The sequence below is a fragment of the Cervus elaphus genome, chromosome 15 (assembly GCF_910594005.1).
Source record: "Cervus elaphus chromosome 15, mCerEla1.1, whole genome shotgun sequence".
NCBI lineage: Eukaryota > Metazoa > Chordata > Mammalia > Artiodactyla > Cervidae > Cervus > Cervus elaphus.
The window spans coordinates 86,541,791-86,568,684 of NC_057829.1; the positions used below are offsets into that span (position 1 = coordinate 86,541,791).

General features: G+C 50.8%; 1 protein-coding gene across 4 annotated transcripts in view; it reads right to left on the bottom strand.

The window, feature by feature from the left end:
- The window catches only part of CTBP2 (C-terminal binding protein 2), a 170,818-nt gene that overhangs the window by 49,287 nt on the left and 94,637 nt on the right, over positions 1-26,894 (bottom strand). The gene's annotated exons all lie outside the window — the stretch shown is intronic.

The following is a 26,894-nucleotide window of genomic DNA, read 5'->3' on the forward strand; positions in this document are numbered from 1 at the left end:
GGAATGGATGCCCCACCTAACCAAGGCTTGCCCAATTCCACCTTCCGAAGTCTTGCTGGCTTCCAGGGGGGCCGCCACTGGGGTCCGCAGCCTGTGGCTGTCCCACTCCCGTGGTGTTTCAAGCAGGTGAGGCAGAGGAGGAGGGGTCTCCCATTTGGGTTGGGTTATTTGGGCCACTCGGAGGAGGCAATGGCAGCCCACTCCAGTACTCTTGTCTGGAGAATCCCATGGATGGAGGAGCCTGGTAGGCTGCAGTCCATGGGGTCATGGAGAGTTGGACATGCCTGGGCAACTTCACTTTCACTTTTCACTTTCATGCATTGGAGAAGGAAATGGCAACCCACTCCAGTGTTCTTGCCTGGAGAATCCCAGGGACAGGGGAGCCTGGTGGGCTGCTGTCTATGGGGTCGCACAGAGTCAGACACGACTGAAGCGACTTAGCAGCAGCAGCATTTGAGCTGCTCCCGAGGCACCCCACTGCCCAGTTTGTGGAGAAGAGTCAGGGCTGCCTGTTTGGGGAGGCCCTGACCTTCATCCCCTGCTCAGCCAACCTGCCAGTTGAGGCCATAAATCATCATCTGTAACCTCCAAAGCCCTAGAGCTTCTGATTCATTGCTGTGGTTATCCTAATACCACCACCAACTGCAACACACACACACACACAACACCACCAGCTGTAACACACACCCCCCACCCCCCAGTTATCCAGCAAATGAGGAGGGGGCAGGAGACAAACACCAGGCTCCAGGGTTAATAATGAGCATTTTTATGGGTGGTCATCAATTATGCAGAATGCTGGGAGTTACTTTATCAAAGGTCAGAAAATGCAGGTCTGACTATGAAAAGGTAGGTGACTTCCTGGAAGTTAATGGCTACTTTCTCAGCAATGAGGCTGAAAAGGCACCCCAAAGATTTATGGCAATAATTATGTGATTTAAAAAAAAAAGCACAAGGAAACAAAAAAGCACAAGGGGGAAAAAAAAAAAGCACAACTTCTAATCACATAAATAATTAAGGCAACATCCAAGAGATACTAAATCCTTTCCCAACCTAGGATGACCCTGTTGGACAGGCAAGGAGATGAAGGTGGTCCTGAAGTAAGCCAGGGCATTGCTGGAAACACCTGGGTAAACGGAGATGGAGAAGACAGATTTCTAAAATCCTCGGGACTCCCCTGGTGGTCCAGTGGTTAAGACTCCGTGCCTCCAATGCAGGGGGCGCAGGTTTGATCCCTGGTCAGGGAATTAAGATCCCTCATACCATGAATTCAAAAAAGTGTCTTCACTTTTGCTGGGCTTTGTGAAAGGTAATTATGCAAAGTGGGGAAGGTGGTTCCTTACTGGCCAACTTGAGACAGACAGACGAGGGAGCCGGAACTCTGGAGCAAGGGTCTGTGCCTGAGAGAGGCCAGCTGGCAATTTTCATCTGCTTGGGTCCTGGGGTCTGATCAAGAGATGGCCCTTCCTCCCTCAGCTCCGGAGACACACCCCAAGTTAGCCGTGACATCCAGGGGTGGGAGAATTAATTAGTTAATATTTGTGAAGTGCCGTGGAGATGAGAAATGACAGCATTATCATCCCAGGCAAGACGGGTTTCACACCCTCCTCCTCCTCCTCCAATTCCCCGAGTGAGGCATAATCATTCTTTTTGCTTTCCTTTGAATTTTAATTTGTATAATTAGATGGCTTCCTGAAAAATTGATAAGTAGAATCTCGATTATGCAATCAAAGGAAAGATCAGGCATCAGCTTACACAAATTGTGTGCGTCCTAGTATTATTATTAAAAAAAAAAAGAGGCAACTGACTTCTGCATCTTGCTAGGGGGGGAGGGTGGGGTGGGGGTACTCAGACCAGCTCTTGCATGGGGTTCCCTCCAGGTCTGGTACCTCTCATGACCCAGACTGGCCCTGCTGATAGAGAATTCAGTCGTGGGGCCACCAGGAGGAGGCGGGACACCATGGCAGTGACCACTGCTTCCGGGAGCCTCTACCCCCGCCCCCCAGGACTCCCCTCTCCCCAGTATTTCTTTTGAAGCAAGGTTGTATGCAATGTGACATTTTCCCCCTTCACCCTCTGAAGGAGTGAGCTATTTATGCGGACTTAATGAGCACGACCCTCTTCCTAATGACAGGGACAGGCCCTGCTCAGAACTGGGCTGTAAGCAGTGGTCCCCAGCTGGTGTCCCCTGCAAGCCAACCTCTGCCTTTACCGTACGCCAGTCTGCGGTCTCCACACATACATCACAAACTCTGGGCCACTGAGGTTATTAGTACTATCACCAATTGACACCATTTGATCAATATTTAACTACCAATAGATAAAAGGTCCACATAGGGAAGAAAAACCAAAAGGAGGATGTATTACGTTGCCCACTTTGAAATGATAAACCTTCAAACCATGGTGGTGTGGGTGGAAAGAGAGTTCTAGAACCCACTTGCAAAATGACTGTGAACGAGCCAGCTCCATGCTTGCACAACAGGGATGAGTGTTGCAAAGAAGCTGTGAGGATCAGACGAGAACACGGAGGAAAACATCTGGAGCCCAAGGGCAGGCCTCTAAGAACGGCTCGCGACTTCCTCTGGCGAGAGAGAGGCCTACTTGGACAAGGGCCGCGGTCACACTGGATCACCCGCCTCCTGGCGAGCTGGAGATAAATCCCAGCGAAACTTAAGAAAGGTCAAGAGGAAATTCAGGTCTTTTCACAAGTAGGAGGGGCACACTGCTCACAAGCCTTACAAGAAAAAAACACTGCCTCTTCCCCCACCCCAACGGGAAAAGATCTGCCTAAAGTCTCTTAGCTTGAGATGAGGGGTGTGATCGGGAAGCTGAAAGATGCTTGCATGAGAAAGCTACTTGGGGGAATTCCCTGGAGATCCACAGGTTAGGACTCCCTATACTCTCACTGCCAAGGGCTGGGGTTCGATACCTGGCCAGGGAACTATGATTCCACAGTCTGCATAGCGCACACCCCCACCCCCCCAAATATAAAAAAATACATTGACTAAATAAGGAAAGAAAGCTACATGGAGATTCTAGAAGGAAGCTACAGGCACGGGAGATTTGTCAAGACAAACCTGAGTTAGCAAAAGGGAGAAAAGTAAGGAAGGCATCCCTTTACACACAAATGCGAAACACCCAAAATTGAGACCCAGGAAAAGAAAAGGTTCCCCACTCACCCCTCCGGGACTAAAATCTGGGCGGATTAACTAAATGACCACAAGCAGCCCTGCTGGTCAGGACCGAACCACCATAACGACCAAAACCTAGCCATCACTAATTGGCATTCTCAACATCTCAAATAAGTTTCTAAGACCCCCTCAGTTTCTTTCTTCCAGTTTCAAGTCTTCTTAAAGAACAGGCAGAGGAAGGAATTTATCTTCAATGATGTCTCTGAAAATGAAAAGTCCTCTAAAACCAGTTAAAGGTGATGGCAGCCTTCAATTCTTTTAAGGAAATCTACGTAAACATTACACTAATAAAGAGAGACCAAATTTTACAATTTGTGAACCCCTGGAGTCTGCAGAATGCATTCCACTGTTAAATCTGCAACCTGAACAGATCTGCAGGGGTGGGTGGCAGGGATTTGAAGTCTGAGAGGCCGGACTTCCCTGGTGGCAGCGCTGTGGATAAGAACCCATCTGCCAATGCAGGTATGATGCCTGGTCCTGAAAGATTCCACATGCCCAGGGGCAACTAAGCCCACGTGCCACAACTACTGAAGTTTGCACACTCGAGGGTCCGAAAGCCGTAAGTAATGAGCCCCTGTGTTGCAACTAGAGCCAGCCATGTGCCCTAGAGCCAGCAAGCCACAACTGAGCCTGCGTGCTGGAACTACTGAAGCCCATACACCACAGCCTGTGCTCTGCAACAAGAGAAGTCACCGCAATGAGAAGCCCTTGCCCTGCAACTAGAGAGTAGCTTCTACTCTCTGCAACTCTCTGAAAAGCCCAATGCAGCAACAACAACCAAGCGCAGCCAAAAATAGTCTGAGAGCTTGCCCTGATCCAAGCAGAAGAGACGCCTGCGGCCCCAGCAGCATTGGTTCATGAGGTCTCTTGCCTTTCTGAGCCTGGGATCCCTAAAGGAATGACACCACTCCTTGGGTCTCCTTTATCGTGGCCAACAAGGGTCCCCTGAAGTGGCAACAGGGTCATCTCACCAACTTGTGCATGACCAGCAAGTCGGCACCATCCAGGTAAAGGCAACACCAATGACCAAAAAACCCTCTGCTTCTTCAGTTCAGTTCAGTCGCTCAGTCGTGTCCGACTCTTTGCGACCCCGTGAATCGCAGCACGCCAGGCCTCCCTGTCCATCACAAACTCCCGGAGTTTACTCAAACTCATGTCCATTAACTCGGTGATGCCATCCAGCCATCTCATCCTCTGTCGTCCCCTTCTCCTCCTGCCCCCAATCCCTCCCAGCATCAGGGTCTTTTCCAATGAGTCAACTCTTCGAATGAGGTGGCCAAAGTATTGGAGTTTGAGCTTCAGCATCAGTCCTTCCAATGAACACCCAGGACTGATCTCCTTCAGGATGGACTGGTTGGATCTCCTTGCAGTCCAAGGGACTCTCAAGAGTCTTCTCCAACACCACAGTTCAAAAGCATCAATTTTTCAACGCTCAGCTTTCTTCACAGTCCAACTCTTACATCCACACATGACCACTGGAAAAACCAAAGCCCTGACCAGACGGACCTTTGTTGGCAAAGTAATGTCTCTGCTTTTTAATGTGCTATCTAGGTTGGTCATAACTTTCCTTCCAAGGAGTAAGTGTCTTTTAATTTCATGGCTGCAGTCACCATCAGCAGTGATTTTGGAGCCCCCAAAATAAAGTCTGACCCTGTTTCTACTGTCTCCCCATCTATTTCCCATGAGGTGATGGGACCAGATGCCATGATATTAGTTTTCTGAATGTTGAGCTTTAAGCCAACTTTTTCACTCTCCTCTTTCACTTTCATCAAGAGGCTTTTTAGTTCCTCTTCACTTTCTGCCATAAGGGTGGTATCATCTGCATATCTGAGGTTATTGATATTTCTCCTGGCAATCTTAATTCCAGCTTGTGCTTCTTCCAGCCCAGCGTTTCTCATGATGTACCCTGCATATAAGTTAAATAAGCAGGGTGACAATATACAGCCTTGATGTACTCCTTTTCCTATTTGGAACCAGTCTGTTGTTCCATGTCCAGTTCTAACTGTTGCTTCCTCACCTGCATACATACAGGCTTCTCAAGAGGCAGGTCAGGTGGTCTGGTATTCCCATCTCCTGCAGAATTTTCCACAGTTTATTGTGATCCACACAGTCGAAGGCTTTGGCGCAGTCAATAAAGCAGAAATAGATGTTTTTCTGGAACTCTCTTGCTTTTTCGATGATTCAGCGGATATTGGCAATTTGATCTCTGGTTCCTCTGCCTTTTCTAAAACCAGCTTGAACATCTGGAAGTTCTCGATTCACGTATTGCTGAAGCCTGGCTTGGAGAATTTTGAGCATTATTTTGCTAGCATGTGAGATGAGTGCAATTGTGTGGCAGTTTGAGCATTCTTTGGGATTGGAATGAAAACTGACCTTTTCCAGTTCTGTGGCCACTGCTGAGTTTTCCAAATTTGCTGGCATATTGAGTGCAGTACTTTCACAGCATCATCTTTCAGGATTTGAAATAGCTCAATTGGAATTCCATCACATCCACTAGCTTTGTTTGTAGTGATGCTTTCTAAGGCCCACTTGACTTCATATTCCAGGATGTCTGGCTCTAGGTGAGTCTGCTTCTTCACATTGTACCAAATAAAGCCAAGGGCTTCAGGTTACCTTGAAAAAAATCCTCTTCCAAAATCTTTAGAAGCCAAACAAACATGAACAGTAGATGGTAAGCTGGGTAGAATCCTTGGGGCTTTCCAGGTGGTGCTAGTGGTAAAGAATCTGCCTGCCAATGCAGGAGTAGTAAGAGACTCAGGTTCGATCCCTGGGTTGGGAAGATTCCTTGGAGAAAGGCACAGCAACCCACTCCAGTATTCTTGCCTGGAGAATTCCATGGACAGAGGAGCCTGGGGGGCTAAAGTCCATAGAATCACAAAGAGTTGGACACAACTGAAGCAACTTAGCATGCAAGAATCCTCATAACAGGCTGATGTGGGTTTTGTCAACTATGCCTGAAGGACCAGTTAAAATCCAGATAGAACAAAAGAAACTTCCTACAGGAGTGAGAACTGACTCACTGGAAAAGACCCTGATGCTGGGAAAGATGGAAGGTGGGAGGAGAAGGGGACGACAGAGGACGAGATGGTCGGATGGCATCACCGACTCGATGGACATGAGTTTGAGCAAGCTTCAGGTGTTGGTGATGGACAGGGAAGCCTGGGGTGCTGCAGTCCGTGGGTTCCCAAGAGTCGGACACAACTGAGAGACTGAACTAAACTGAACTGACAGGAGTGAGGAATCAGTGGGAAAAACACTGGCTTAGCCTTTGGTCAAATGGTTGACATAATACCCCAGTTAATAACAAAAATGACTAAAATTGCACTTTATTCAACAAAATAACCTATGGCTAGAATCTAAAAGAGTGGATATGTGTATACATATGACTACTGATTCACTTTGCTGTATACTGGAAACTAACACAACATTGCAAATTAACTAGACTCCAATAAAATGTAATAAATAAATACATGTTAAAAAAACAAAACAAAACAATGCACTTTAAGAAAGAAAAAGCAGCTTTGGGGGAAGTTCAGTTGTGGGAAATGAGTTTATTGAAGTCAGTTTTATCCATGTCCAAAAACTACTGCTGCTCCCTGATTATTACTTAGTAGCTTTGGGGCATATTTGGGTTTTGAGGGAAAGAGGGGAAAGCATCGTTCAAACATCTAGTAGCAATGAAAGTCCTCAGGGACACTGACTCTCCACCGCCCCCCCACCCCAGGAGTAACCAGAAAGACCCTTCAATACCCACTGAGGCTTCATCTGATTCCTGGAGTCTCCCACACTGGGCAAGTTAGTGTTAGTCGCTCACTCGTGTCTGACTCTCTGCAACTCCTTGGACTGTGGCTAGCCTGCCGGGCTCCTCTGTCCATGGGATTCTCCAGGCAAGAAGGCTGGAGCAGGTTGCCACGCTCTTCTCTGGGTTATCTTCCCTACTCAGGGATTGAACTGGGGTGTCCTGCGTTGCAGGTGGTTGCTTTAAGGTCTCAGCCACCAGGGAAGAGCTAGGTGGTTTGTATTTCCCCAGGGAATGCAGGGCTGCCCAAACCCAGGGTGACAAGGTCACACCCTGGTCACATGCCCGCCATCTGATCCATGGGCCCCACCGCTGAGGCCTGGGGCTGACGCAACACCAGTGTCCCAGAGAGAACTGCAGGTGACTCCAGAGCTGTGAGCAGAGGGCCACCACCCTCTCCAACACCGGAGGCCAGGCAGGGTTCAGAATCCAGATGGGATTTTAAAAAGGCAATCAGTGCTTCTGCCTTGTTATCACAGACCCCCAAAACAGGCACTAACATTTCTACGCTAGGACACAGGAACACGCTTATGCAACTGGATTAACAGAATATACAAAAATATCCCCTCAACAATTCAGGCCAGGTCAAAATCTGCCACCGAATGAGTTACAAAGAATTTAAGTTATGGGTTACAAAGAATTTAAGTTTTCAGAGCTTTTTACAATCTGGATGTGAGGTTAAGGAATTGTGGGTCTATGATCCCCCACCCCGCACCCCACCATCTAAACTCCACCAAACCATTTTCTGGGGCTTTGAAGGAGAAAAAGAGAGTCTATGATCTATGTCAGGTGTGTGACAGCAGAGAAACATAGAAAGTGACTCTTTTAGCAGGGGGAATGCCAGCGCGTCCTGTGAGGGCTGAGGCTGCCCATGTGAAAACCACACTTCCGCTGAGACAACCTCCTTGGCCAGCAAGTAATTTCTGAATGCATCCTTTTGCCTGGTTTAGATTTAGAACACATTATCTCCTGGTGCTCAACGTAAAACTCAAGAATTCTAAATATTTTCACTTGCTAAAAAGCTTTCATCAAGAACAGAGGACTGGAGCAAAAACAATTCATGATTTTCCTAATTGGTTGTTTTATTTGTGTCATGATGAAAATTAAGTGTTGGTGAAGAAAATGAGACATTTCTCTGTTAAGAATTTTCACACATTTTTAAAGCACCTGACTGGACAAATATGCTCAATATAAACATATTCGTTCTAATACTAGAGAATTCTTTAAAAAACAAAATGAAACCGAAAGGGTAAAGGCAATTAAGCAAACTTTCACCCAGATTGGGAAGAGTCAAATGACACCTTTTATTTCCATTGTATTGAGACTGGGGAAATCATAAGACACACAAGTGAATATTCCCGTTCCATCTTTCTGACCCCTTCCTCCTTTGGCAGTTTTGATTGATCGCTGAGAGTCTAGCTGAGCACGGTGAAGGGATGAGCACCCTCAATTTCTCCGTGGACAGAGGAAGCCCCATCCTGACTGGAGGACTGATCCTTTTTCACTTATTACATGCAAGAAATTATTGAAACAAGTTTATATCTGAGCGAGTAAAAGTGAACAGAGGAAGAAGCTAGAACGTTGGAAAGTTTGGAAAGGTCTCACGAAATGCCTGCAGAGGAACCTTGGCCATGGTGCAGCTTTTGGGGTGGCCCCTCTGTGCCCCGAAGAATGCCTGAAGGTGATGCCTACAGGCTATGAAGGAACTGGGCGCCCATGTTCACTTGCTGTGGTCCAGTGCGGAGTAAAAGCATGGATAACTGACGTCCACTGGGGCTTGGGCCTGGGGGGCCGCCGAGGCAGGAGCCACCTGGAGACAGCTAATGGGAGGTCATATGATAAACTCGTGCTAGACTTTAAAAACAGACTATAGAAGGGAGCTGGAGGTGCCAGGTGGGGAGTAAAGAAGATCTAACCTTTGAAAGGCAACTCTGCGGAGTATTTGGTTTATTCTAACATACATGAGTTGCACTTGCATTTACAGCAATTCATTGGTTATCAAATAGCAATGATGAGATCTTAAATGTTTAAAAAGCTTGATGGGAGATTTTGCAAACGTCTGCTTCTTGATTTCTTGCCACTGGGAGGCCCCAGAACCTAGACTGGCTTCGCTGCGTCCAGCTTCCATCGGGGACACAACTGCTTTGCTGCCCTTGTGAGGTCCCAGTCCACGTGTTCGTGACACTGTGCAGTCTGGAAACAACGTACATGGGGAGGAGGTCTGCATTCTCAAAGCCGATGGAAACACCAGGAGGTCCGACCTCCTGTTCTGGTCCTTCTTGGAGCAGGCCCACCCAGAGGAGGCCGGGCGCCCAGCAGTGGGGCCCTTCGGCCAGCAGAGGGCGCTGCACACCCTGCAGGGCCTTTCCGAGGCGGCAGAGGCCAGAGCTGCTTTGCTGGGACTCATCCTGGCTCCTTTCAATCCTAACTTGGACTCTGTGAGAATCTGGAGAAAGTGAGACCTGACACCTCCAAAAGGGAAAGTCTGAGATGGCTTCAGGATGACGCGCTGCACGTCCCCTCAATCTCAGGATGCAAAAGGGACAGAAGAGGCCTCCAATCTCCCTTTGAGCAACAGGTGTTAGCCTTTAGGAAACACGACCAGCCAGGGGACAGGAACGGCGTAAGGATCAACCACCCCACCCCGCGCCAAGCTCTCCCCTGGGCTGGTAGCCAAGGTTTCCCTTTGAGGGCTGAGGGAGCTGGAGAGGCGGTGCTCAAGGCCCTGGGCTTGGGGGTCCTGATCCAAGGAAGGCCATGGACCACCCCGAAGCATGCCCTTCCATTCTATCCGTGCTTCTCGTGTAAAGACAGCAGTACGTCAACAAGGAAGGAGCCACGGTGGTGAACGATGAAGACAAATCAGAGACTTAATTCATAACGAGTGGCAAGGACTGAGGTGGGCCTGGGCAAAGGGCACCAGGGTTTCCATTACAAACCACAGCTCCTGGGGCACCCGCACGCCCGCTTAGCTGGAGGCTGCTCCACTGTCCCCAACCCCCGGATCCGTTTGTTGTGAAACACGGATGACTTCAGGACACGTGACTTTTTTAGTAGATGGTAATTTGGAAAGGAAGGTGGAAAAAGGGGGATTTTTCCAACCTTATTCAGGAAATGATTTTGGCTAGAGGCACCAGCTGGGAGGTGGGGGCCTTCGCTCTGGGCCCCTGAATCCGAAAGCGGCAAGCTTTATGGATGCGGACTTCTACTTGCCAGGCTGATCACCACGTTCTAAAAAAGCTGACATTCGGATGCAGGAAAGCAGCTCCCTTCTCTGTACCTGCAGGGCACCCAGATGGTTCCTGCTGGAGAAGCAAAGGAGAGGCTGGGGTGGTCCATCAGTGCTGAAGCAGGGGGACACACACCCCACCCACCCCCTGCACCTCTGTAGGACCAGCATCCTTTCTCACCACCCCTTCAAAGCCAATGTTGCCATAGCAACAGATGCCACTGGACAACGCGGCTTAGTCTTGGCCTGACTTGGCAAGTGACACCTTTGGAAGGACTACACACAGATCCTGGGGGATTCTGTTGGCTCCAGGAAGCCCCCGCATAAGCCTCTCTGCCCTTCTTCTCGCCCTGCCTCTGACACCACAACCCAGTCCCCAGCTTGTTCCAAAGCCACATTAAGTGGGATTCTCGCTGACCTCGTGGAGGAGAGTAATCTGTACAGCCCACTTCAAGGTGGACAAAACTGAGGCATGTGAGCTACCTCATGGCTGAGGAAAGGCTGAGAGAGGCCAACAGGTGAGGCCCAGGTCAGGGTCACAGGAGAGATGGGGGTTCAAGCTGCTCCAGTAGAGATGAGGTTATCATCCATGTGAAAGATGGATGGCTGGCGTTCTTTGTCCCTGTTCAGAAACCAAGTGTCCGGAAAGATCATCTCAAAAACAAACAGCAGAGCTTTCTCCAAAAGTGAAGGAGTCAGGACCCACCTTCCCAAGTTCGGTGCCGGATAGATCACAGGGTCACCAGTCAAGAACCAAAGGCAAGCAAGGCTTTTGAGCAGCCCTGCTCCGCAAGCCTGCAGCCTGGACTAAGGCGCGCAGGTTGGGAGGAGCGCTTCTGGGGACCCGGGCTTAACTCCCACGCAGCTCAGCTCACCCCATCCCAGGTCATCACTCAAGGGTATGGCCAGGGCAGGAGCGCTCCACGTGCCTGGGGCCAGCCCATCCTTTATTGCAAAGGATGCGCTGCTTGCGCAAAGGCAGACATGCAGGAAAGCCAACTCAGGCCTTGGGATCAGAGTAAGAACCCTGTATCATGACAGATACTCTGCGTCTGGATCTTTACAAATATCCAAACCCCATCGTCAGGTTGCTCTACAAGGAAAGGCACCAGGCTGCAGCTGGGAGGCACGGGGAAGCCCACACGACACCGTGTTCTGAAGCAAGCATTTTTTAGAAATGTTAGCAGCGAATCAGACATGTCGAATCCCAGAGAGTCTTTGCAATAGAAAGGTTCTTCCCAGACCTTATCTTTTCAACCTGAGTCACAGAAGGGAAAATCTTTATCTTCTATGTAGCTATTTAACAACATGAAATAAAACAGCTTGGGGCTATTTATTTTGCTTCGCACGGTTTTAAGGTGGAGGAGGGGGTGTAACGGCCCCCGGGGATGGGAAGGGTGGGGGTGAGGCCAGCTTTGTTCGTATCCACGACAGAGGGGGAGAGGCAGTAAGAGGTTGGGGGTGGGGGGGAGCAGGTTACACTCGTGTGTCACATGAATCCATCTTTGCTTATCAAATTGAGAAAAAAGAAGGGAGTCCCTAACTAGCTGCTTTTGTTTTGCTGTTCATTTCAGGGTATTCCTGAGGTTAACCAGTCTTCTTGGATTTTTTTCACTCTGCGGACTCCTGGCTGGCTTCCACGGCTTTGGGGGTAAACGATGCCATTTCTGCACTGTGTGAAGCTCCGCATCTTCTGGGCTGTGGCTAAAATGTCACTTGGTATTTGAGTGGTTGCTGGGAATGGGGAGAGGAGGTGGCCGCAAGGTTCCCCCCTCCCCAGGAATTTTCTAGGTGTGAATCCTTGTCACGATCAGTTGGGTTCTTCGCAGACAGGGTGAACGCTGGGCTGGTTCAAATGGGCTGGTGGGGAAGGATGGGCGACTGAGTAGAGGCGCCCGTTTATACAATTACGGCTGACAGTGTGCTTAACACCCAAGGAGCCTCATTTCACATGAAATCCTACCAAAGAAGTCTTGACAAGGTGATGGCCATTTAAAAGTCTGCTGGGCTAATGTACGCGGGTGCTCTACAAGGACAGGGGAAGGAGCCTCCAAGGGGCTGGACATCTGGACACCACGTTCATGTCCCCAGACCAGACAACCCATAGGGATGACAAGATGATCTTCTGGGGGAAGGCAGGCTCCTGAGTACCCACTCCTGGCAGCACTGGGCCTCCTGCCTGAGAAGCCCAGACTGCTCAGCTGTGGGCTGAGTATATGGACCCCCAAAGGCTTAACACAGTTCCTACTAACTGCCCACAGCCATACCACCCTGTCGTGGACTGAGTTATGCACTTATCACCATTTATGTTGAAGTCCCAAGCCTTAATACCTCAGTGGCTTTTTATTCGGAGATAGTCTTTACAGAGGTAGTGAAGTTAAACTAAGGCCCTAATCAGAGGATGGCATCGTCTAATCCAAGGTGATGGACGGCACCACCGACTCAACGGACAAGAGCTTGAGCAAACTTCGGGAGATGGTGAAGGACAGGGAAGCCTGGCGAGCTGCAGTCCAGGGGGTCGTAAAGAGTCAGGTGTGACTTACTCAGTGACTGAACAACAATAACCCAAGGTGAGTGAGGATCCTTCTAAAAGGGGAAATTTGGACACAGAGACATGAAGAGAAGACCACATGATGCAAAGGATGAGGACGGCTATTTACAAACCAAGAAAAGAAACATGGAATAGAGCCTCCTTCCCAGCCCATATGGTGTACTCTGAATATTCACTGCAAGGACTGATGTGGAAACTGAAGCTCCAATACCTTGGCCACCTGATGCGAAGAGCCGACTCGACTGGAAAAGACCCTGATGCTGGGAAAGATTGAGGGCAGGAGGAGAAGGGGACAAGAGAAGATGAGATGGTTGGGCGGTATCACCGACTCAATGGACATGAGTTTGAGCAAGCTCAGGGAGATGGTGATGGACAGGGAAGCCTGGTGCGCTGCAGTTGATGGGGTCACAGAGTCAGCCACAATTTAGCGACTGAACAACACTGCAGTCCTCAGAAGAAGCCCGCCTGACACCCTGCTCTCAGGTCTCTGCCTCCAGAACCGTGTGACAATATGTTTCTGCTGTTTAAATGGCCTGCAGTAGTGCTCTGTCATGGCAGCCCTAGCAAATCACGCCTAGGGATGATATTGGGGTGACTGCCCCCTGAAACCTGTCTGGGGCTGAGGGAAGTGCGGGACCAGCTTGGTGGGAAGCCTGGCTGTAGTGAAGAGGCAGCCTCTACAGGTCCTGGCCACACTGCAGACTGCCACGGCAAACCACGTCCAGCCATGACTTTGAACGCACAACTGATATGACATGCCCGTGGCTGTGCCCCAGGGGCTGTTCTGCCAGGCAGCGGGGTCTGGCTGGGGGCCCGAGGGGCTGTGGGCCCAACACAAACTCCCATAGCCCTTGAGACCAGCCTCCTGCAAGACACACCAGTGTTTCCAAGGGAGACACACAAACGGTGCCAACCTTACTTCACTTTCAACTGTGTTCTGCTTCCCAAATCCAAAGTCCCTTCTGAACACCCTGGCTCTGTGTCCCTGCATTAGCAGCAGGTGGACATGCCCAGCCGGGTGCCAGGGGCGGGGAAGGGTGTCCCACACCACTGCCCTGTCCCTTCTCCTCGGTCCCGCACAGGCGGACCTTGTTTCCGAGACGGCAGGAATCTGCCCAGGGTCTGCATGGCCCCTCGAGGTGCCAGCAAGCAGATGACTCGGCTGTGTCTTGCACACCAGGGTATGGGTGGTAACAGTCTGGAGCCAGGTTCCGTGAGGGATCTGCATTCTGTACACAGTGACGAGATGTTGCTTCTGCTTTGGAGCCAGGGTTCCCAGGCTCAGGGTGAACACTGAGGCTCCAATTGCCTCCATTAACACGCCATCAGGGCAGCTCGGACATCTCCACGCTCCCAAACTTCCTGGGAAATTCTGAATGGAAGTCACTTCTGACTCTATGAACACACACCCCCCAGCACACAATTGGCAGGTGCTGGCCAGGGCCGCCCTTCACGCCCAACGACACGATGAGCCAAAGAGCCAGCACAGGACGTGCTGCTGCCCGGGACTCCGAAGAAGGTGGCAGGGACAGGTCGGTGTGATCTACCCCGCTCCCTCAGGGGCTGCCTGGACCCAGAACCCCAGTGACGTGGCAGCTTTGCACGGCCCCCTGCTGCTGGCATAGAGGTGCCCAGGGAACAGTGAGGAAGGGGCGTGAGCTGTCAGGGGACCGTGGAGGATTTTCAGACCCTTCTTAAGAGGTTGATGACCTTCCCCCTTCTCTGCTCGGGATAGACTCCATCTTTGCCATGGAGACCAGAAAAATAAACACGCATGGCCCCCAGTGACCCCACCTCCTGTCTAATCTCTGCTGCTAAAGAACAGACTTGATAACAGCAACGGGCAGGTGGGTGGGATGCATTGCTGAGACCCTGCCATCTTGGGCATCTTCTCTTGCCCTCCCCTGCCCTCCCTCTCCCCACTTCTTTCTCTCCCTCCTGGGAATCCAGCTGCCAAGTTGTGAGCTGCTTTATGGAGCTTCCCAAATACCCAAGGTGGCCAGTGAGGAACCAAAACCCACTAACTAGCACCCAAAAGGCCTCCCCTGGTCGAGCCTGCAGATGAGGTGGTAACTCGGGTGGACACGCTGCTGGCAATTAGCATGAGACCGCGGTCAGGGCACCCAGCTGAGCTGCGTTGGATTCCTGACCTGAGAAGACGCCAAGGTAAGGTTTCGCTGTTTTAAGACTCGTAAGTTTTGAGGCAGTCTGTCGCAGAGCCATAGACAACTAATACAACACTCTGTGGTGGGATGGCATCGCTGACTCAATGGACAGACACGAGTTTGGAAAAAGCTCCGGGAGTTGGTGTTGGACAGGGAGGCCTGGCGTGCTGCAGTCCCTGGGGTCGCAAAGAGTCGGACACGACTGAGCGACTGAACCGAACGGAACCACATCTGTCAAACTCACCAGTACGGTCGTTCAACACAAAGACAAAAGCAGTAATACATCTGTACCACAAAGGCGCCAAGTTTCTATTACCTACAGGACAGAGAATGCTAACAAGAGGCCAGCCGGCTGCTGTAAATCCCCGGCTGCCCACGCTGACACGAGGGGTGTCTGTGATATATCCGGCTATGTAAACCCTAGGCGAGCCCTGTTCTGTGCACATCCGCGATGCCCACAGGCCTGCAGAACGGGGCGGCTCGCGGTGTTTTCACTTACCCCAGATGCGTCCATCAATTCCAGGCCTGCGCTCAATGTGCACAGAGTTAACTTGAGCACCGTGGGGTCTCCACTCTGACGCATACGCACCCATAAATCTGGGACATTAAAAAGATCTCCCCAGGACGGGGCCCCACATTAAGAATGCAGCCTTGGAGGCCACCCCTCTGCATGGGAATGCACTGGATAAACAGGCCCTCATGCTTTCTAATTCTTAGAAGAAGTCCTTGAACTGCAACTGCTATTTAAGCGCAGAGCAAAAAGGAGGCAGGTGAGATGAAAGGCAATCAGCAGAGTGTTTCTGAGTTTCCCGCATGCGAAAGGGCAGAGGGGAGCTTAAGATACCAGCAAGCCTGCCCGGAACCCGAGGGGCAAAAAAAGGGGGCATGGAGTGTAACACACAATCGTCCACGTATGCTCACATGGTCCTTGGTGATTTCTTGGAACCATGGCATTTCTGGAACATTCTTTGGCCCTCACAGAGAGAGACTCAGCCCCTAGCTCGTATTTCTGTTCACCCCCTGCAACTCCCCAGTCACCCCAGCTTCAGTTAGCCACTGCCCCAGTCCTAAACTCTATCTAACATGACTCCCTGCCGTGGGAGAGCTAGCTCCCAGACCCTGAGGGAGGGAGCAGCCATAGCAGGAAGCCAAGAGCCAGATCAGCAAAAGGGAAAAACTGGTCTGTAAACACAGTAAGCCAAGTCCAGACGGAAGGGACCCAGCCCCCAGAAGGGCTCCTCGGGGGAGTGGGACCGTGCGGGAGGAAGGCCTCCCACAGTACAGTTTGCACCCACACCTGTTGATTTAACCACAGCAACCACTCAGGGAGGATTTAGTATGCTGCAGGCTCGGCTCCAAGCGCTTGGGGAGGGTTAACTCAAGCACACAGATAGCCCGAAAACTCCCTGCAGCACTGAATTCAACACTGAAGGTGTCTAGCAGCACAGAACACGCCCCACACAATCACCCACTTTGGTTACCACATGGCCTCTGGGTGAGGCTTTAGGCAAGTCCCCGACACCCCAGGTGTCAAGGGCAGAGGTGCCACCCCGACCCCAGGCACTTTCAGAATAGTGAGCCCAGAGGAAGCCTAAATCCTTCCAGATAAAGTCACAACCCGGGGCCCCACGACGGCTGGAAACACCTTCTCAGGATCTGCTGGTCTCTAAGCTATTGTGTAAAACCCGAAACAGCAGCATCACCTTCCAGCCTCCAGAACAGACCTGGCCTCCGGTCAGATGGTGGTGGGCTGTTCTCCCGGAGGAGGGGTGTCAGTTCCAGAAACTTCCACGGGCCTGGGACCCCAGCTTGATCCCTCCCAGCCCCACCACAGGGAAGGGCTTGTCCGAGTCCCATAGGTGAGGTGCACCTACTGGGGACCTGCCTCCCGGTCACCCTGTGCCCCCAGGGATTGATGAGCTGTGATCACACCCAGACCCACATACAAAGCCAGCAGATCCTAGAACGTTCCCTCACAGTGAGATGGTTGGGTCCTTCAGTGCAATCTTGGGTTATTAGTCTTCATTATACCTCTCTTTTTCAAGGTTTTTTTTTTTTTTTTAAAATGTGGACCATTTATAAAGTCTTTACTAAATTTTCTTTTTTACAATACTTCTTTTTAAAATGAATACTTCGCCATACATCAACATGAATCAGCCACAGGTATACATTCCAATGTCCCTTCTTAAACCCCCTTCCACTTCCCACCCCATCCCACCCACCCAGGTTGTCACAAGCCCTGGATTTGAGCTCCCTGAAGCATACAGCAAATTTCCACTGCCTATCTGATTCTACATGTGGTAGCGTGTATGTTTCAATGCTACTCTCTCAATTCGTCCACCCTCTCCTTCCCTCACTGTGTCCCCAAGTCTGTTGCTATATCTGTGTCTCTGCTCCTGCCCTGCAAACAGGTTCATCTGTTTTATGTTTTGTCCCCAAGAGGCAAGTGAATCTTAGCTCCCTGATGAGGATCGGACCCACCACACCCCCTGCATTGGAAGGCAAAGCCTTGACCACTGGACGCCAGGAAAAGGCCCTACATTACACCTCAAGGTGGAAGCCGTAGCTCGCCAGGGTGGATCTACCCAGCTCTATGGGACCCAGGGTGGGCTCAGCTCCCCCCGACTAGGTCTGGGGGTAGAAGAGAGACCTGCTGAAACAGGAGGCAGTGCTCTTATTCTCAGAGGGGAACTCAGCAAGGGTTAAATGAAATTTTAGCAACAAAACTTATGAAAACAGGCCCAATACAATTTGATGAGGTCAGCGAGTAGAGAGGCCTAATGACACTTGTAAGAAAAAACATCTGTCGGTGTCGAAAGGTCGGCAGGAAGTGAGTGGAACTGACGCGGCTCTGATTGGCCAGACCTACACTCCTAGAAAGAGAGAGACACATGGCTTAACTTAGCCCAGAGGAACAAAAAGCCCCTTTCAATTGTCCTTGGACCAACCCCGCCCCCCCGCTAAACAAGAGGCCAGCCCCTGAGCTAAGAAATCAGTCCAGGACCCTGACTGGCAATTAGGTCTTTGTTCACCCGCTGGCTGATCAGCCAGAGAGGCCAAAATATTCCTGAAGGAGCAGTCATCTTTAAAGGGAATGGGGTTCTTACAAAATCCCCAGTTTTACTTTTTGGTTGGAAAACAACAGGGGTCAGTCGAATAGCAAATATTTCGATAATCCATCACTGTGAAAACAAGGGGTTTTGGAAAACAGGAAATCTTGGTACATAACACGGCTTAAACTAGGCCCCAAATCATCTGTTGACAAAACCTCATCCTCCCAAGCCTCTTGGCCTGATCCATCCAGATTGAGTGTACCCCCTAAGCCTCCTCAGGACCCTGTCCTATTCCCTTGGGTGACAGGCTGGCCTGGCCTTTGTCCCTCTGACTCAGGACACAGGGCTGGGCGGCCTGTTTCCTGTCCACAAGCTCAGAGGAGGGTCTCGGGAGGAGCTGGCCCCCTGCCCTGCCACTGCAGGAACCAGGCCTGGGGCTTTTCACGAACCGGGGCCCTTTCAGGCGTCTCACTGGAGTCACATAAAACGAGGAGGCCTTCTGGAATTAGTGTTCTGTTTATCCTTTGTAGACAGTCAGCAGAGCTGGGTTACACAGAAGCCCGGACTCTTGAGCAGACAGCCCACGGGTATTACCTGAACTCAAACCCCTGTGCAGCCCGCAAAGTCTGTACCCGGCTCCATCCACGTCCAGAAGACCGAGCCTCCTTCCTCCTACCAGGCAGGAGAGGAGTCAGGAATTTACAGTTTCCAATCTTCCCAAAGACATCTACTTTCAAGAGGACAGGCACAAGGAAAGTTTCAAAGAAAAGTACTAAAAGTTCTTCAGTTGACAGGTAAAGCTAACCCTCCACCGCCAACTCCACTCCATTCCCACGAATTTCTGTCTTGTCTTTACTAGCCACCAAACACCAGGAGGATGGTGTGAGCTCATATCATAGCCTTACGTTTGTTAAAACGTGAAACCACACACTGTACGCTGAAAGATCACAGAATCGAGTCAGCCAGATTGAGATACCTCACCACCACCGAACTCCATTTCCCAGGGCACGCTGATTTTCTAGGACCTGCAAAATGTCTCTTTATCAATAGGAAAGACAGAAGCAGGTTTCTGTATTCTAATGATATAAAAACGGTCTGGTATGTTGCATTACATAACTTTTCTACACAGTTGGTAACCCAAAGGAGAATTTTTCTAAAAGTCCAGACTTAAGTAGAAAATGCTAGCTGTTTCAGGATTCCAGTGGGTTTTGTTGGTTTATGGAGAAGAAAATCACCTGCAGCTCTGTGAAGAGTTAACAGTCATGCAATCTCATGTAAGAAATGAGAACTTAAAATTCAGCCCCTAAGTTTGTTCCTTGGGAGGAAAACTATATGACAAACCTAGACAGCGTATTAAAAAGCAGAGATATCACTCTGCCGACAATGGTCCACCTAGAGAAAGTTATAGTTTCTCCAGTAGGCATGTACGTATGTAAGAGCTGGACCATAAAGAAAGCTGAGCACCAAAGAACTGATGCTTTCAAACCGTGGTGCTGGAGGACTCCTGAGAGTCCTTTGGACAGCAAGATCGAACCAGTCAATCCTAAAAGGAAATCAACCCAGAATATCCATTGGAAGGACTGATGCGAACGCTCCAATTCTTTGGTTACCTGATATGAAGAGCCAACTCACTGGAAAAGACCTTGATGCTGGGAAAGATTGAAGGCAAAAGGAGAAGGGGAAGGCAGAGGATGAGCTGGTTGGATGGCATCACCGATTCAATGGACCTGAGTTTGAGCAAGCTCCGGGAGTCAGTGAAGGACAGGGGAGCCTGGTGTGCTGCGGTCCATGGGGTCCCAAAGAGTTGGACATGACTTAGTCACTGAACAACAATAACAACTCTAATATGTGGCCAACTGTAGTGGAAAATTGGGGGAAACAGAATTCACGAAACTTTGAACAATAATGGGATATAGATAAAATTTCGTTTGGGGCCGAGACTTGCCTGATTCACAGATTCCTGAACCCTAAGAAGGGCTCCGGGCTTCCCTCGTGGCTCAGAGGTTAAAGTGTCTGCCTGCAATGCAGGAGACCCGGGTTCGATCCCTGGGTCAGGAAGATCCCCTGGAGAAGGAAATGGCAACCCACTCCAGTATTCTTGCCTGGAGAATCCCATGGACGGAGGAGCCTGGTAGGCTACAGTCCACAGGGTTGCCTAGAGTAGGAACGACTGAGCGACTTCACTCACTCACTCAAGAAGGGCTCCAGCCTGAGGCCAGTATGCTGTGCCAGCTGACCATCCCCCAGGGCACCGAGGCTGGAGGGAACCCTGCAAGGGAGGGGCCTGGCTACCGGCTTGAGACACGCTTCCAGGGCTTAGAGAATCTACCAGCCTCTGGGCTCATCGGGGAAGGATGAGCCCACGTGGGGTCTGACTGAGCTGCTCTCTTGGGGGAGACCCTTAGGATGAGATGGTGTTTGGGTCCTAAGCAGCTCACCCAGGCCTCACAAGTGAACCGCAAGACTGTCACCCCGCTGAACACAGACCCCTGCCCGGACGGAAACCCTCAGGTCCTTCCTGCCCCGGGGCCACAGGCAGGGAGGTCTCTTCCCCAGAACCAGACTGTTGGCAGAGGGCGGCCGCTGCGAACCACGTCGCCAAGTCACTCTCTGGAGTGAACAGTATGGAGAATTTGAACATATGTGACAGCACGCAGCTGACGCACACAGGCATTCCACGCAGCCTTTATTTCAGGGCCTCGTGAGCTATTTTTATTCTCCATCGAAACACTGCCAAGGGGATCCACAAAGGAAAACGGGTACACGAGAGAGCCGGTCTGGCTACTCTGGCCGCACACGGTTACAAAAGGAACCAGCGCTAGGCACACGGTCTGCTGCCTTTCCTGAGACAAAGGTCATCAAACAAATCACTCGAAATTATTTGAGTTCAAGCACTTTTTAAATAAAAAAGAAAAGGACACAAGTGGCCTTTAAATGGAAATGCAATTTTCTTACTCACCTCTCCTGACTGTGATATTCTGCAACCCTTGTGTGTGTGTGTCACAGCCCACCTGCAATACTGATTCTGAGCAAGTAACCTGCTTGAAACTCCACCTTGGAAAGAAGTGGTCATGCTTAAGGAAAAGTGAAAGTTCTGGAGCCACAATCTCTGCTTGCAATTACGTGCTGGGCAGTCATGCAAAAGATCGCATGTGTCCTGTGTAGGCAGAGCCGTGACCAAGGAGGGCGAGGAAGCCAGGAGAGATTTCAGATGGATAAAGGAGTTTCTCACAGTTAAGGACGGGCTGTTTGTGGATGTGAGCCAGACGCCCCCCTCCCTCAACCTAAGGGGCACAGTCCAGTCAGGAGACCCCCTCGAGCAATGCGGCACAGGGGCGCTAAAAGGTGAAGGCGGGGGGAGGGACATTCGGTCTCAAACCTGTAGATGCTTTTCCCCTGCTCTAGAACCTTCTGGCCTGCCCCAGAGGTGTGCCCCTAGGATAGCCCACCTCCAGCCCCTACTGGCCCCAGGTTGCCTGAGGCCCTCGTAATTCTGAACTGTCACGGGATTCCTGCGGAGGGAAACAGCCCTGGTATGATCCACTTTATTTTCACTCAAAACATCCTTCCTGGGACCATCCCAATAAGCTGAGCATACTATTTTCAACTGAGGCCTTGGCATTGTTTAGGAATGTTTTCAGGACTAAGTAAATTGCTAAAGCAAACATCTTATTTTTGTCTCCTAGGACAGCCAAGCTGGGTAAAAATATTTCCTGCCGGGACTTCCAGTGGAACGGCCCCCTCTGCTGGAACCGTCTAAGCAGACATTCTGATCAGGGAAAAAGGCTCTCACTCTGGACACGGGGGTGCAGGACACCATGTTCCCTGGGGGTGCTGTCTGCTTCTGGTGTGCACCCTCACCCCCCACCCCCGCCCCAGGAGCTTGATCCCTCTCCTGCCAGCAACCTGCTCCGAGGCACAGCCAATGTGTGAAACCAGAAACCAACTCTCTTGCTCTCTGCTGGAGAAGACAGACCCCAGGCCTTTATCAGGGCAGCCTGGGACTCAGCTCCACAGTGACCGGGATGTGGGAGAGGAGAAAAGGGTCCAGAGAAGCAGAGCGGTGAGACCGGACACTCCCCAACCAGGGCCAACGGCACCGAGGCTGGCACTCTGGGGCCTGACGCACGCCGAAGCCGGGCCCAGCCGCTCGGGCCACGGGAATGTGGGCAGCAATACTGGGAGCAGAGCTGCAGCGGAACCAGCATCCCCCGTCCAAGCACCGTTCTCGGCGTTTGCGGCATCACCTCCTCCTTTTTCACAGTCTTGGGAAATAGGTTATTAGCATCAGGGTCCCCACTCCCTACACGTTATGGCAATGTAGTCCCCACACTGGCCTCTGCGGCAGAGACAAAGCTCACGGGCGTCTGTTAGTATTTTCAAAGGGCTGGATGGGGTGGTGGTGAGAGGGGTGGGGGTGTGCCGCTGAGGCCTGCAGTCTACACCCCCCAGCTGTGGATAATCAGAGAGAAGGTGGCCCTGAACTGGAAGTGGGGGCGCCGCAGGAGTGACTCAATCAAGGTCGAAAACTTGAATTTTCTTTAGGTGCCCTAATGCAATAGCTACATTTTAAAATGAAGGGGTCCTTATCATTTAGGAATATAAACCGAACATGTTTATTGATGCCAGGAAATAATGGCAAGGCTTTCTTTAACGTGGCCTGCATAGGAAATGGGACTGGCCCTTCATGGACGATATGGATGTCTGGTACAAATTTTCTCTGCTTTTGTATATGTGAGGTCCTCCATCTGTAACATGCAAGGGCTTCCCCTGCTGGCTCAGATGCTAAAGAATCCGCCTGCAGTATGGGAGACCCAGGTTCGATACCTGGGTCGGGAAGATCCCGTGGAGAAGGGAATAGCTACCCATCCCAGTATTCTTGCCTGGAGAATTCTACGGACAGAGGAGCCTGGCGGACTACGGGTCTGTGGAGTCGCAAAGAGTCGGACAAGACTGAGCAACTACCACCTTCACTGCCATCTGTAAAATGGGGACAGTGTCATCCACTTTGCGGAGAACTGGTTGGTGAAGCAAATTCTTAGCACACGGGGGAGCTCCTGCCGAGTGACGTCTCAGACGGAGCACCCTCAGGGCAGAGGTGGGCCGCCAGCTGGGCTCCAGAGAGCAGGCCAGCACCCTGGAGAGAAGGACGCCGCCCGCCGCAGTGTTGAGCACCCCACATCGTATCAGATGCACCCGGACTTCACCACCACAGACTGTGCTCAACAGACAAGATGGCCTGACCCAAGATGCAACACACCATCCTCCGCCGTGGGACGAGGTCTGGAAAGCTGATCACGTGTTATTCCAAGCACATCTCTGACACGGAACGAGGGTGGGAGACTGATCTACTGGGCCGAAACATCCCATCTAGGAAATTCATGTGATCTCCTCCTCCGTAAGCCTTCTGTAGGCCCAGCACACACACATCGTGAGGCCCAGCACACCCAAATGGAGTGGCCATTTGCTCACGGGCCTGACTCTGGCCACACAAGAACCCATAAGAGGCAGCAAGGGCCTCAACATGGACACCCTCTGGGCGGTCCTCAAATGGAATCCTTTCTCACGGTGGCGACCCCTTTAAGTTCTTCTCAATACACACAAAAACTGGGGTTAAAAAATCTAGGCCCTTGGCTCCCCGCCAGTAGTAAAAAAATTAATTGCCACATAAAATTGCTGATTCCTACCAAATGAAGCTCTACAATTTATCAACTCCTGGATGGCACAAACTCGATAGTGGTTTAACTACATCACCTAAGTTATTGCTGTGTTTTGTATCAGCGACAGCTTTACTGGGAATGAAAGTTTCGCAAATTCATTCTCGCAGGACAAACTTCGAAAGTAAACAAAGGCGTTAAGCAGATCCAGGTCCCCTCACCCCCTGCAGCTGTTGTCACACAGATCCTCAAAGCCAGAGGGTGTCTGGAAGGACAAGCTTTTCCTAGCACCGGCCTGGGGTGGGGACTCACGAAGCTCACTTGCACCAGAATCACCCCCTATCCCCTCCCAGGGGAGCGGCCCTCTGACTTTTAGAACCCATTGTAATATTTCAATTGCGCCTACCTGTAGGAACTCCAGAATTAAAAATTCATGGAAATAAATCATTGCTGATTTTATTTTCAGCCGGGACAATAAATCTATAAATAGCGTATCTGCTGCATCAGACAATTAGGTGAAGACCAAGACTGGGGCTTCCCAGGTGGCACTAGTGATAAAGAATCTGTCTGCCAATGCAGGAGACCCAGGTTGGATTCCTGGGTTGGGAAGATCTCCTGGAGAAAGGCATGGCAACCCACTCCAGTGTTCTTGCCTGGGAAATCCCATGGAGAGAGGAGCCTGGTGGGCTACAGTCCAGGGGGGTCACAAAAAGTCAGACATGACGGAGCACACGAGCAATGCAACACTGTGAAAATCAAATGACAGCAATGCCAGGCTCTTCAAGACACTTTGCTCCAGTTACTTCCCACCACTTCATGGGTTACTATTACTGCCTTCCTCACCTGATACCATACTTGTTGGACTGAAATGGGCTGATCCTTTTCGGATTTGAATCAGGCCAGAGACACAAACAGGTAAAGTACTTTCCTGTTTATCCACAATCGGTGGAACATGCAAGTTTCACTGAAGTTTCAAGTTTAGTTCCTCCCAACTCCTGAAAATGAGGTCTTTGGAGGAAAAAAATCTTTCCTTTTTTTGGGGGCGGGGGGAGGGGGCAAACTTGGGGTAGGGGGTTCTTAAGGAAAATTCTGTTACAGTCACTGATACTTCTTCACAGCCTTCACTCTCAGAAGAGAAGCTTCCCAAATTAAATTCAAGAATTCGAATTACATTAAAAACACACCAGAATTGGGACTTCCCTGGCAGTACAGTGGTTAAGACTCTGCCTTCCAATGCAGGGTGTGCACGTTTCATCCCCGGTTGGAGAACTAGGATCCCACATGCTACAAGGCATGGTCCAAAAAACCCAGACAACAAACAAGAAACACCAGTGTCACAACCCGCTGTATAGATGGGCTTTATTTTCTATCTGTATATTCAGAACAGAGGCTCTGAATCCATTTTAGAATCTTATTCTTAGGGAAACTGTGAAATACAAAGCAGAGGCTGGTTTCTCAAAAAAAAAAAAAAATTCAGAGAAGTTACTAGTGTCCAGGCTGTTGATTTTTCCCACTTCTGGCCACACTCCAATTTGTCCCTTTGTCACCCTCAGCCCCTCCCTGCCCAGGGACTGAGGAAGCATTGGGGGGCGGGTGGTGGTGTTGGGGGGGGGGGGTAGGCGCAGAGATACAGCCTGGGTTTGTGGTCAAGGTCACAGGAAGAAGAAAGAATGAAAACTTTCTGGTTTGGTCACTTGGCTCAAAGCTGGTTTTGTTCTTTTCTTCTTTCTTGGCCAAGTTTTGCATATTTCGGGTTTTAGTTTCACAACCTTCCCTTCCTCACTGGTTTTACTACTAAGCAGAGAACACTCTCTAATGATGATCTTCAAACACCCCCACAGGTAACCACAGCTGTTTCATGTGTCAACGCAAGACGCTCGGAGGACGCGAGCTGTCTGAGTGGTGATGCAGTGTTCACCACGAGAAATACACGAGTCATCCCCAGTGTCACAGGGGCTGGACGCCGCTCGCTACATAAACTGCAGATCAATCAGGAGGCGCTTCAGAGAACACCCGGGTCCGGCGGCTGGGAGGGGAAACCAGGTCTTGGGAGAACACAAACAAAATGCCCATGAATATCCGCTCTCCCTGCCACGAGCTACAATCTGGAATGTTCTCTGACCCTGGCGTCTGATCCTTCCAGGAAGGCCAAGCCATCCTGAGAGCCCAGATGGAAATCCTGCAACCTCAGGGCTATGCTGAGCTCATGACCCTGCAGGGCTTGCATTAAATGCAGCAGCTGGACACAGCTGGCTGCCCCTCTGCCAGGCCATGGCCAAGACCCTCTCTCAGCAGAAAGGACCAGTGCAACAGTCTGCAAAACCTCTAGTCCAGAATGATCTCTGCCTCCTCAATTGTTAGGTACATGCATGGGGCTGGGTGGTACCAGACAGACACACCAGGCAAGGAAGCAGGGCTCCCTGTCCTTGGGGAGAAGTCCAAGGGGGAGGCAGATACACGAAGAGGCTGTAAGAGTGGGGGTGAGGAACTTCCCTGGTGGTCCAGGGGCTAAGACTCCATGCTCCCAATGCAGGGGGCTGAGGTTTGATTCCTGGTCAGGGAACTAGATCCCACATGCCACAATTAAGCCCTAGAACAGCCAAATAAACAAATTAAAAAAAAAAAAACAAAAAACCCACAGTGTGGTGATGCTGCTAAGCGTGGGGGCTAGTGACACAGCCTGGGGACAGGCTTTGGGGCAGTCCCACTGCTGGAGGTGTGAACAGTGGGGAAGGGTGACCCCTGAGGACAGAGGGCTGACTCTCGTCCCTTACGGACAAGCTATGAGACTCCTCGGCCCTCCACACCTCGATTCCTCATCCATCAAAGGAGGCACCTCTCTGGGATTTCAACAACAGAATGAGGAAGGGTCCAGGATGTGGCGGCCCTCAGTAACACTTCATTTATGCCTCAGGGTGACCTGAGGGGATTCCAGAAGCTTCCAGAAGAGACCACTCTGTGCCTGTGAACGTCCATGGTCAGTGAGCAGTGACTGCCTCTAACTCCCTGGATGGTCTTCCCAGCTCCATGGAAAAGTCTGTGGTGAACAGAACGCCAGCAGAGCCCGAGACTCTTGTGAGGTCAGACCCAGTCAACGCCGAGGTCTGAGGGACAGAACTGTGTACCCAAGTACACCAACTCCATGGGGTGGCTTGTCACTTGCTGGCCAAGTTTCACCTTTAAAGCATCTTTCGTTTTAAAAAGCCCACAAGAAATGGCTCCCACACAATCTATAACCCCGTCTACTCATGA